Below are 11,749 nucleotides of genomic sequence, written 5' to 3'. Positions count from 1 at the left end.
CCATGGCCGCTAGGCCTGCGCGTCCGGAGCCTGTGCTCCGCAACGGGAGAGGCCACAGCAGTGAGAGGCCCGCATACCGCAAAAAAAAAAAAAAAAAAAACAAAAAAAACTTAGTTTATCTTTTTAAACCCCAAAGTTGAGTAGATTGCTTTGGCCTCACTGACCAGAGGAGCCTTAGGACAGAGGCGAAGGCAGCTGGGGTGCAGATTCTTCATCTCTGCAGGCCTTCAATTGCTTGTGATTAGCATTAACTCAGTGACTTCCACTGTTCCAAGGAGGTTTTCCCCAGGAAACATTTAATCCCTGGCCAATGACCTTCCCTCTACCCCCAACAAAGCCCACATGCATGAGGAAAGTAAAACTCTAGTGAAAAGCCTTTGAATCTATGACTTCATGGATATCCACAGATATATTTCACAGAAAGCGAATAATTCTGCAAACACACAGACACAAAAACAGAATATCAAAATATGACAAATCTGAATTAGCAAACCAAAGCCTCTGTGAATCTACATTCTTAAAACACACGCAACATAGATTTTTTTGAAATAGTGATCTCTCTTGCCACATTCAAAACAGGTTTCAATTCACCAGAATCCATCTTTAAATGATGAGCCTAAGAAGGAACAAGAAGAGTACCGTGTTCCAAGATCAAAGAGGAAAGACATGTAACTCCTCCTAGATCGGGAAAGGGCAGGTAATCAGACATTGATTGAATTTAGCTATAGCTTTTGTGATTTGGCTCCACCCCCACTTCAGTCCTTGTTGCTCCAATGCACATTTACTTTGCATATGGTGGTCATGACGCCCATTTTCAGTTGCAATTCTGGACGTGCTGAGACCACAATTTTATCAGTCTTGGGTAAGGGTTAAGAATTGGACAGAGTAGTGGGGTGGCTGTTCTGCTGGCAGGGGAGTACTCTAAAAATGTAAAAATAATCATAGTGACCATCTATTGAGCTTCCACTAAGAGCTATCACTGGGCTAGGCACGCTCCCTATATCACTGCACTTGAACTTAGTCTCCTAAGACTTTTTGCAGGTTAATAACTTGCTCAAGGTTATGTAACTTGTGAATGCCAGACTGACCACTTAAACGAATTCTCCAGTTCCAAAGTCCATGCTCTCACCTGTTGCATTCAGCAGGCTCATCCTTCTGGCTAGGCAAAATCAAACTGGGAGATTCCTGCTTCTGGGATAAAGCATTTGCTCAAGGCTCCAGGAGTCCAAGCAGCAAGATGAGGTCAAGGTCAGGCTCAGAGAAATGACCCCTAGGATGCATGGGACCTAGGAGGCCTTAGGGCTGGATCCTGTCATCCAGTGGGTTGACTTTCACACACCGAACTCTGCTGAGTCACCAAGGCAGTCAATGCTGTTACACAACAAACCAGAACACCACTAAACCAGCCCTGCTCATCAGGGTTTTTTCAACCCCAGGCTTTAATGACCCAACAAAGCGCTGGTGGCTGATTAAAGGGAAGTCCAAATGTTAGGAAAACCTACTTTGGGGAAGAAATCTGATTTCTAGTCTGTTCAAAGAATAGAGAATTTTTTTCCTGGAAGAGACCTTCCCTCAATGGCCTCCGTTTCTGTCCTCCAAGAGCTGGCTAGCTCCCACCTCAGGGCTCCTGCTTTGTTATTTCCTATTCCTGGAAGGCACTTCTCCCAGAAATTGAGGGGCTTGCTTCCCCTCCCTCTTAGCTCTATACTCAAATATCTGTTTTCCATTCATACAGGCTTTCCTGGCCTTTATATCTAGAATATCAACAACAACCATCCTCTCCAACATAGACACAAGTAAATTCATACTCAGTCCTCTTCCCTGCTTTATCTTTTTCTCCTTAGAATTTAATTTGATGATATTTTACTTCTTTATCTCGTCTCTACTAGAACAGAAGCTTCACAAGGGTAGGGATTTGTGTTCACTGCTCTGTCCCTAGCACTTAGGACAGTGCCTTCTGCATAATAGGCATTCAATAAATATTTGTTGAATGAAATGAATCTGTGCTTCAGAGAATAGTGAAATCCTGGAAAACTCCCACAGGTTTAAGTGGTTCATTAAGGGAAAAATCAAGAGCTTTGGAGGCCCAGATTTGAATCTAGGCCTAGCTTAGATGAATACTCAATCTAGTTTAATAATTTATCTCAATGGATAATCTAGAATAATACTTAATCTCACTAAGCCTCATTTTGTGGTTGGTTGAGGAGACTATTTGCCTCCTGGGATTGTAGTGAGGACCGAGCATAGTTTCCTGAGCCCCGTGCTAAGGACTCTATATGGATTATTTTTAATCCTCACAACAATCCCATGAAGCTATACTGCTGTTATCCCCAAAGACATCAAAGTGATGTGCTCAAGGTGATAAAGACAGGAAACAGGTCACGGGACTCCAGCCTTCATCTGTCTCTCTCCAAAACCCATTCCCTAACCACCATCCTGGATGTAGAATGGGTTTGTGTGCATAAAATGCTGGGCTCTGATGGAGAAAAGGTGCCCACCATGTCCCTTTACTTCTCCTCCACCCAACCCCTCAGCAGAGTTGCTTCTGACTAACAATGCCGACGCACTACCCCTGCCACTGATAAGAGCAGGGACAGCCTACCCCTCTGCCCTCCCCAGCCTGGTGACTTGCCTTGTCTTTCACATTCAAGGATAATCTCCTCACCACCACCACCACCACCACCACCCCCGCCCCACCTCCGGCAAGCACCACACCTGTCCCACCAGGATCTTATTTGGCACCAGGCCCTGGTATTTTTCACTTTAGCATAGAGTAAGTGACATACAAGGAAACAATATTTCTACTTTAGGTCAGTATATCACAAAAATTGTTCTATAAGCTCCTTTTAAATGTGATCTCACAATTCAACCTAATGCTGTTTAATAAGTGGCGTAAGTTGACTTATTTATTTAAGCAAGAAAAAGTATTTGTAGAAACATATATTTACATATACACATACATAGTTTTAAAATATAAGTTGATATATTACCATGTGTTCCAGCATCAAAAATAGACAAAAAGTGTTTTCAAGACCTGATTTATACGCTTAATAAAATTAGCTGTTTCTTGGTGTTTTTTTTTTTTTTTTAATGTATACAAAATGCTAGTGCTTTGCTTTAATGATGAGGTAAGAGGGAAGGTTTCAGGTTGCTCTTTGCAAGCCCTTGACTTCCAATAAATGAAAAACCACATGGGATGGAATCAGCACCATCTTTTCTCTTTTGTACATTGGATTTTGGAGGAGGGTAGACAGGTTAATGCCCTATTAAATAACAGTTATCAAATGAATGTGACACAATAATCTGGAGAAGCAGATATTGAAGCAATTCTGCAGCATCATTATTTTTTTGCTGCTCATTAACTTACGTTTCAGACAGATGCTTCTTCTGTGACTTGTGTCTATTATAATTAAGTGATGGAAAATCCAATTGAAAACCCTAAGACAGGGACTTCCCTGGTGGGGCAGTGGTTGGGACTCCCAGCTCCCAGTGCAGGGGGCTCAGGTTTGACCCCTCGTCAGGGAGCTAGATCCCACATGCATGCTGCAACAGAGTTCGCATGCTGCAGCTAAGGAGCACACCTGCCGCAACTAAGATCCAGAGCAACCAAATAAATATTTATTTTAATAAAATAAAAAAAATTTAAAAAGAAAGAAAAGAAAACCCTAAGACAGCCAAGACCCCAAAGCAGCTAGTGATGTTCAGTAAAAATGCCTGAGCTGCTGACTCAGGAGCTGCTCACCGTCAACACACTCAGAGGTTCTCAAACAGTTCAGTTAAAAAAAAAAGTGAAAATTATATTATCCACTGATTTAGAAGAAGAAGAAGGGGGAGGAGGAGGGAAATGGTTGTCATTGTCTCCTTTGGTTCTGCTTCTCTGGAATTTCCGATGGTGGGCCAGACCTGCTGGGTTAGTGCAGTGGAAAAGCACATCCAAGACTCTTTCCACTCTGCCATACCACTGCCCCTTAAAAGGATTTCTCATAAAATCCCTGATCTCAGCTAGAAAGTTCTCAAACGTATCAGATCCAAACTCTGCCCTTTGCAGAAATCACCACTGGGTTACCCAACAACATGAGGGCAGAGAGCACGCACCCAAACACCATCGTCCTTAATGGAAACAGGTCATGCCCTCTCCCTCCACAGCCTACATGAACTGTTGGGATTGTCTCTCTTGTTTTGTGCCTCAACCATTTTCCTTCCTCCCCCAAGCTCTTTCCCCATAACTGTCATAGAATCAATCACTAGGTAAACATCTGTTTGTCCTCCAGATGCTTCTCTATCTTGCAGGTAGTACTTGTTACAGAAGTTACCTGAAGAAAAAAAAAAAATTCTAATAATTTTAAGAAAGAGAGAGAAATGTGGTACCATTGAAGAGATTGGTATAAGCCTAAGCATCAAGAGTGGGATTTATCAAGGTCTTTTGGGGCACTGATTGGGTTAGGAAGAGAGAGAAAGACATAAGAGAAAGAATGGAGAAGAAGAAGAAAGGAAAAAGGAGGAAAGAAGAAGGGAAAGTAAAAAGAAAGAAGGGAATAAGATACAAACTGGCTAATATTTATTGAGCTCTGAATGAAGAGCGAACATTGTTCAGAATGCTTTACTTATGCTGATTCATTTAATCTATAGCAACCCTATAAAAGAAACATTACTATTATCCTCATTTTTCAGATGAGGAAACTAAGGCAGACACCTTACCAAACATCGCATAGTCAGTGAGTCTGGGATTTGAATCCTGCAGTCTGACTCCAGAACTAACCATTTTGCATACAATGGAATTTGAAGAGCCTCCGTCAGTAAGAGTACCCTAATCTCTAGATTGAAGACAGTACTAGCATTTAGTTCACAGAGTGATTAGGATTAATTGAGCTAAAACATTTAGCACAGTGCTAGAGCATAGAATGTGGTAGATACATGTTTATTGTTGTTCCATGTGATCCTCACAAGGACCTTATAAAGAATGCATTATCTCCATCTCACAGATCTGAAAACTGAAACTCCAAGAGATATCGAACCAGCCAAGGTCATATGCCTAATAAGGGGTGGGGTGAGGAAGAACAGAATAGAGAGAAACGAGAGAGGAGGAAGAAGAAAGAAGGAAAGGAGACAGGAGCAGGCTCTAAGTGGGACAAGAGGAGAAATGTAAGGAGAAGAAAATGGAGCCTGCTGTGGTGAGTGCCTCAGGTGGCCTCAGGGCTTTTCAAGATGACATCTCTAATCCATACAAGGCTGATTCACTCAGCATGAACTCACCTTTCATTCAGATTGGGTCTTTTATTTTTAATAAACAATTTTTATTTATTTTTAAAATTTTTATTTATTTAATTTATTTATTTGGTTGCACCAGATCTTAGCTGCAGCAGGTGGGCTCCTTAATTGCAGCTTGCGGCCTCCTTAGTTGTGGCGTGCAAACTCTTAGTTGTGGCATGCATGTGGGATCTAGGTCCCTGACCAGGGATTGAACCCAGTCCCTCTGCATTGGGAATGCAGAGTCTTATCCACTGCACCACTAGGGAAGTCCCCAGAATGGGTCTTGTTATAACACATGAGGTAGTCTGGACTCCCACCAAATCCCTTAAGAAATTGTTTATCCCTTAAGCTTGATAACTCCACATAAAATCTCAGACCATGTATATAGTTAAAGAAAATCCCCGGACTGCCCTGATTCAGATGTTCTTTCTGGAGGGTCTAAGGCAGAATCTGTTTCTTTGCCTTTTCCAGCTGCAAGAAGCTGCCTCCATCTCCATTGATACTATGTAAAAAATAGACAACTAATGAGAGCCTACTGTATAGCACAGGGAACTCTACTTAATGCACTGTGGTGGCCTAAATGGGAAGGAAATCCCAAAAAGGGGAGATATATATATATATATATATATATATATATATATATGTATAGCTTATTCACTTTGCTGTACAGTAGAAACTAACACAACATTGTAAGATCACTGTACTCCAATAAAAATTAATTTTTTTAAAAAAGCTGCCTCCATTCCTGAGCTAGTGGCCTCTTCCACCTTCTTCAAAGTCGGCACTGTAGCATCTTCAAATGTCTTTTTCTAACCATAGCCCCTACTTCTATCATCCAGATCCCTGTCATCATATCTTCTCTCTGACTACTGTCTCCTTATATAAAGACCCTTATGATTATACTGGGTGCATCCAGATTATCCAAGATAATGGGTTCAGCCATCTCAAGATCTTAACATAATTACCCTTGCAAAATCTGTAAGGTAACATACTCAAAGGTTATGGGAATTAGGATATGAAAAATTTTAGGGAGCCCTATAATATGCTACCTAATTTTTTTCAGCTCATTGACTTTTAATAATGTATAGAAACTCAAGACCCAATAACTTTATCAATAAATACTTCCTAATCACCATCACTTTCCAGAGGAGTCTAAAACTTGATGCAAGAGCTCAGGGCAGGGACTTCCCTGATGGCACAATGGTTAAGAATCTGCCTGCCAATCCAGGGGACACGGGCTTGAGCCCTGGTCTGGGAAGATCCCACATGTCGCGGAGCAACTAAGCCCGTGTGCCATAACTAATGAGCCTGCGCTCTAGAGCCCGCAAGCCACAACTACTGAAGCCTGTGTGCCAAGAGACCATGCTCCACAACAAGAGAAGCTACCACAATGAGAAGCCCATGCACTGCAACAAAGAGTAGCCACCACTCACCACAACTAGAGAAAGCCACGCACAGCAAGTATTTATAAATAAATAAATATTTTTTTTTAAAAAAAGAGCCCAGGACAGGTGTCATTGATGGTCACTTTTATTCCAGGCTATAAAAAGTCCTGATAAACTGTCACTATTTGCAGATGACATGATACTCTATATAGAGAATCTTAAAGTCTCCACCCAAAACCTATTATTTCTTTTCTTTTTTTTTTTTTTGTGGTACACAGGCCTCTCACTGTTGTGGCCTCTCCCGTTTCAGAGCACAGGCTCCGGATCCGCAGGCTCAGTGGTCATGGCTCACAGGCCCAGCTACTCTGCAGCATGTGGGATCTTCCCGGACTGGGGCACAAACACGTGTCCCCTGCATTGGCAGGCAGACTCTCAACCACTGCGCACCAGAGAAACCCCCCAAAAACTATTAGAACGAGTAAATGAATTCAGCAAGGTTGCAGGACACAAGATCAATATAGAGAAATCTGTTGCATTTCTATACAGTAATAATGGAATATGAGAAACTTCCCTGGTAGTCCAGTGGTTAAGACTCCACGATTTCACTCAAGGGGGCATGGGTTTAATCCCTGGTCAGGGAACTAAGATCCCATGTGCCACAAGGACAAGGAGTGGCAAAAAAAAAAAAAAAAAAAAAGTAATATGAGAAAGATAAAGTAAAACAAAAAATCCCCTTTAGAATCACATTTTAAAAAGCAAAAACAAAACAACAGCAACAACAAAAAACTAGGAATAAACTTAACCAAGGAAGTAAAAGATCTACACTCTGAAAACTATAAAACATTGATGAAGGAAATTGAAGATGATTCAAAGAAATGGAAAGATATTTTGTGATCTTGGATTGGAAGAATTAATATTAAAATGGCCACATTACCCAAAGCAACCTATAGATTTAATGCAATCCCTACTCAGGACATTTTTCACAGAACTAGAATAAATAATCCTAAAATTTATATGGAACCACAAAAAACCTAAAATTGCCAAAGCAATCCTGAGAAAAAAAGAACGAAGCTGGAGGTATCATCCGCCCAAACTTCAGACTATACTACAAAACTGCAGTCATTGCAACAGTCTGGTATTCTCCACAACTAACTGCTGAAAAATCATTGACAGGAAGACACTGGAACTCACCAAAAAAGATACCCCACATCCAAAGACAAAGGAGAAGCTGCAATGAGATGATAGGAGGGGAGCAATCACAATAAAATCAAATCCCATAACTGCTGGGTGGGTGACTCACAAACTGGAGAACACTTATACCACAGAAGTCCACTCACTGGAGTGAAGGTTCTGACCCCATGTCAGGCTTCCCTACCTGGAGGTCTGGCAATCGGTGGGGGAATTCCTAGAGAATCAGACTTTGAAGGCTAGTGGGATTTGATTGCAGGGCTTTGACAGGACTGAGGGAAACAGAGACTCCACTCTTGGAGGGCACACAAGAGTAGTGTGCACATGGGGACCCAGGGGAAGGAGCAGTGACCCCATAGGAGAATGAACCAGACCTACCTGCTAGTGTTGGAGGGTCTCCTGCAGAGTTGCGGGGTAGCTCTGTCTCACTGTGACGACAAGGACACTTGTCCTCAGCAGAAGTTCTGGGAAGTATTCCTTGGTGTGAGCCATCCCAGAGTCTGCCATTAGCCCCACCAAAGAGCTGGGTAAGCTCCAGTGCTGGCTCACCTCAGGCCAAACAACCAACAGGGAGGGAACCCAGCCCCAGTCATCAGCAGACAAGTGGATTAAAGTTTTAGTGAGCTCTGCCCACCAGAGCAACACCCAGCTCTACCCACCACCAGTCCCTCCCATCAGGAAGCTTGCACAACCCTCTTAGATAGCCTCATCCACCAGAGGGCAGAGAGCAGAAGCAAGAACTACAATTCTGCAGCCTATAAAGGAAAACTGCATTCACAGAAAGATAGACAAAATGAAAAGGCAGAGGACTTTCTACCAGATGAAAGAACAGGATAAAATCCCAGAAAAACAACTGAATGAGGTGAAGATAGGCAACCTTCCAGAAAAAGAATTCAGAAAAATGATAGTGAAGATGATCCAGGACCTCGGAAAAAGAATGGAGGAAAAGATCGAGAAGATGCAAGAAATGTTTAACAAAGACCTAGAAGAATTAAAGAACAAAAACTTAGAAGACTTAAAGAACAAACAAAGAGATGAACAATACAATAACTGAAATGAAAAATATACTAGAAGGAATCAATAGCAGAATAAATGAGGCAGAAGAACGGATAAGTGACCTGGAAGACAGAATGGTGGAATTCACTGCTGCAGAACAGAATAAAGAGAAAGGAGTGAAAAGAAATGAAGACAGACTAAGAGACCTCTGGGACAACATTAAACGCAAAAACATTCGCATTATAGGGATCCCAGAAGGAAAAGAGAGAGAGAAAGGACCCGAGAAAATATTTGAAGAGATTACAGTTGAAAACTTCCCTAACAAATAGGTACCCAAGTCCAGGAAGTGCAGAGAGTCCCAGGCAGAATAAACCCAAGGAGAAACATGCCAAGACACGTAGTAATCAAACTGACAAAAGTTAAAGACAAAGAAAAATGACTCAAAGCAACAAAGGAAAAATGACAAATAACATACAAAGGAACTCCCATAAGCTGATTTCTCAGCAGAAACTCTACAAGCCAGAAGGGAGTGGGACGATATATTTAAAGTGAAGAAAGGGAAGAACATACAACCAAGATTACTCTACCTGGCAAGGATCTCATTCAGATTCAACGGAGAAATCAAAAGCTTTACAGACAAGCAAAAGCTAAGAGAATTCAGCACCATCAAACCAGCTCTACAACAAGTGCTAAAGGAATTTCTCTAAGTGGGAAATACAAGAGAAGAAAAGAACCTACAAAAACAAATCCATAACAATTAAGAAAATGGTAATAGGAACATACATATTGATAATTACCCTAAACGTGAATGGATTAAATGCTCCAACCAAAAGACACAGGTTTGCTGAATGGATACAAAAACAAGACCCAGAGGGAGATTCAAGAGGGAAGAGATATGGGGATATATGTATATATATAGCTGATTCACTTTTTTATAAAGCAGAAACTAACACAACATTGTAAAGCAATTATACTCCAATAAAGATGTTAAAAGAAAAAAAAAAGAGGGCTTCCCTGGTGGCACAGTGGTTGAGAGTCTGCCTGCCGATGCAGGGGACATGGGTTCATGCCCTGGTCTGGGAAGATCTCACATACCGCAAAGCGGCTGGGCCTGTGAGCCATGGCCACTAAGCCTGCACGTCTGGAGCCTGTGCTCTGAAACGGGAAAGGCCACAACAGTGACAGGCCTGTGTACTACCAAAAAAAAAAAAAAAAAAAGAATGGAAAAATAAATAATAATGTTGGTGAATTTAAAATAAGAATCTGGATTATTAAAGTTATAAATCTTTGGTCTTTATACCTTTAATAAAACATGCATCTATTAATTATGAAAAAAAAAGACCCATATATATGCTGTCTACAAGAGACCCACTTCACACCTAGGGATGCATACAGACTGAAAGTGAGGGGATGGAAACAGATATTCCATGCAAAAGGAAATCAAAAGAAAGCTGGAGTAGCAATTCTCATATCAGTTAAAATAGACTTTAAAGGGGCTTCCCTGGTGGCACTGTGGTTGAGCGTCCGCCTGCCAATGCAGGGGACGCGGGTTCATGCCCCAGTCCGGGAAGATCCCACATGCCGCGGAGCGGCTGGGCCCGTGAGCCACAGCTGCTGGGCCTGCACGTCCGGAGCCTGCACATCCGGAGCCTGTGCTCCACAACAGGAGAGGCCACAACAGTGAGAGGCCCGCGTACCGCAAAAAAAAAAAAAAAAAAAAAAAAAAAGGCTTTAAAATAAAGAATGTAACAAGAGACAAGGAAGGACACTACATAATGATCAAGTGATCAATCCAAGAAGAAGAAATAACAATTATAAAAATATATGCATCCAACACAGGAGCACCTCAATACATAAGGCAAATCAATCAATGTGATTCACCATATTAACAAATTGAAGAATAAAAAGAATAAAAACCATATGATCATCTCAATAGATGCAGAAAAAGCTTTTGGCAAAATCCAACATCAATTTATGATAAAAACCCTCCAGAAAGTGGGCATAGAGGGAATCTACCTCAACATAATAAAGGCCATATACAAGAAACCTACAGCAAACATCTTTCTCAATGGTGAAAAACTGAAAGCATTTCCTTTAAGATCAGGAACAAGACAAGGATGTCCACTATTGCCACTATTATTCAACATAGTTTTGGAAGTCCTAGCCACAGCAACCAGAGAAGAAAAAGAAATAAAAGGAATGCAAATTGGAAAAGAAATAAAACTCTCACTGCAGATAACATGATACTATACATAGAGTATCCTAAAGATGACACCAGAACACTACTAGAGCTAATCAATGAATTTGGTAAAGTTGCAGGATACAAAATTAATCCACAGAAATCTCTTGCATTCCTATACACCAACAATGAAAGATCAGAAAGAGAAATTAAGGAAACAATCCCATTCACCATTGCAACAAAAAGAATAAAATACCAAGAATAAACTGACCTAAGGAAGTGAAAGACCTGTATTCAGAAAACTATAAGACACTGATGAAAGAAATCAAAGATGACACAAACAGAAGGGGAGATATACCATGTTCCTGGATTGGAAGAATCAACACTGTGAAAATGACTATACTACCCAAAGCAATCTACAGATTCAAGGCAGTCCCTATCAATTTACCAGTGGCATTTTTTACAGAGCTAGAACAAAAATTCTTAAAATTTGTATGGAGATACAAAAGATCCCGAATAGCCAAAGCAGTCCTGAGGGAAAAAAACAGAGCTGGAGCAATCGGATTACCTGACTTCAGACTATACTACAAAGCTACAGTAATCAAGACAGTATGGTAGAGGCACAAAAACAGAAATATAGATCAACGGAACAGCATAGAAAGCCCAGAGATAAACTCATTCACTTATGGTCAACTAATCTATGACAAAGGAGGCAATGATATACAATGGAGAAAAGACAGTCCCTGCAATA

This window comes from Kogia breviceps, chromosome 1 (assembly GCF_026419965.1).
Source record: "Kogia breviceps isolate mKogBre1 chromosome 1, mKogBre1 haplotype 1, whole genome shotgun sequence".
In the NCBI taxonomy this organism is placed as follows: domain Eukaryota; kingdom Metazoa; phylum Chordata; class Mammalia; order Artiodactyla; family Physeteridae; genus Kogia; species Kogia breviceps.
The sequence above is the reverse complement of the archived record's forward strand: the minus strand, read 5'-3'. Positions refer to the sequence as shown.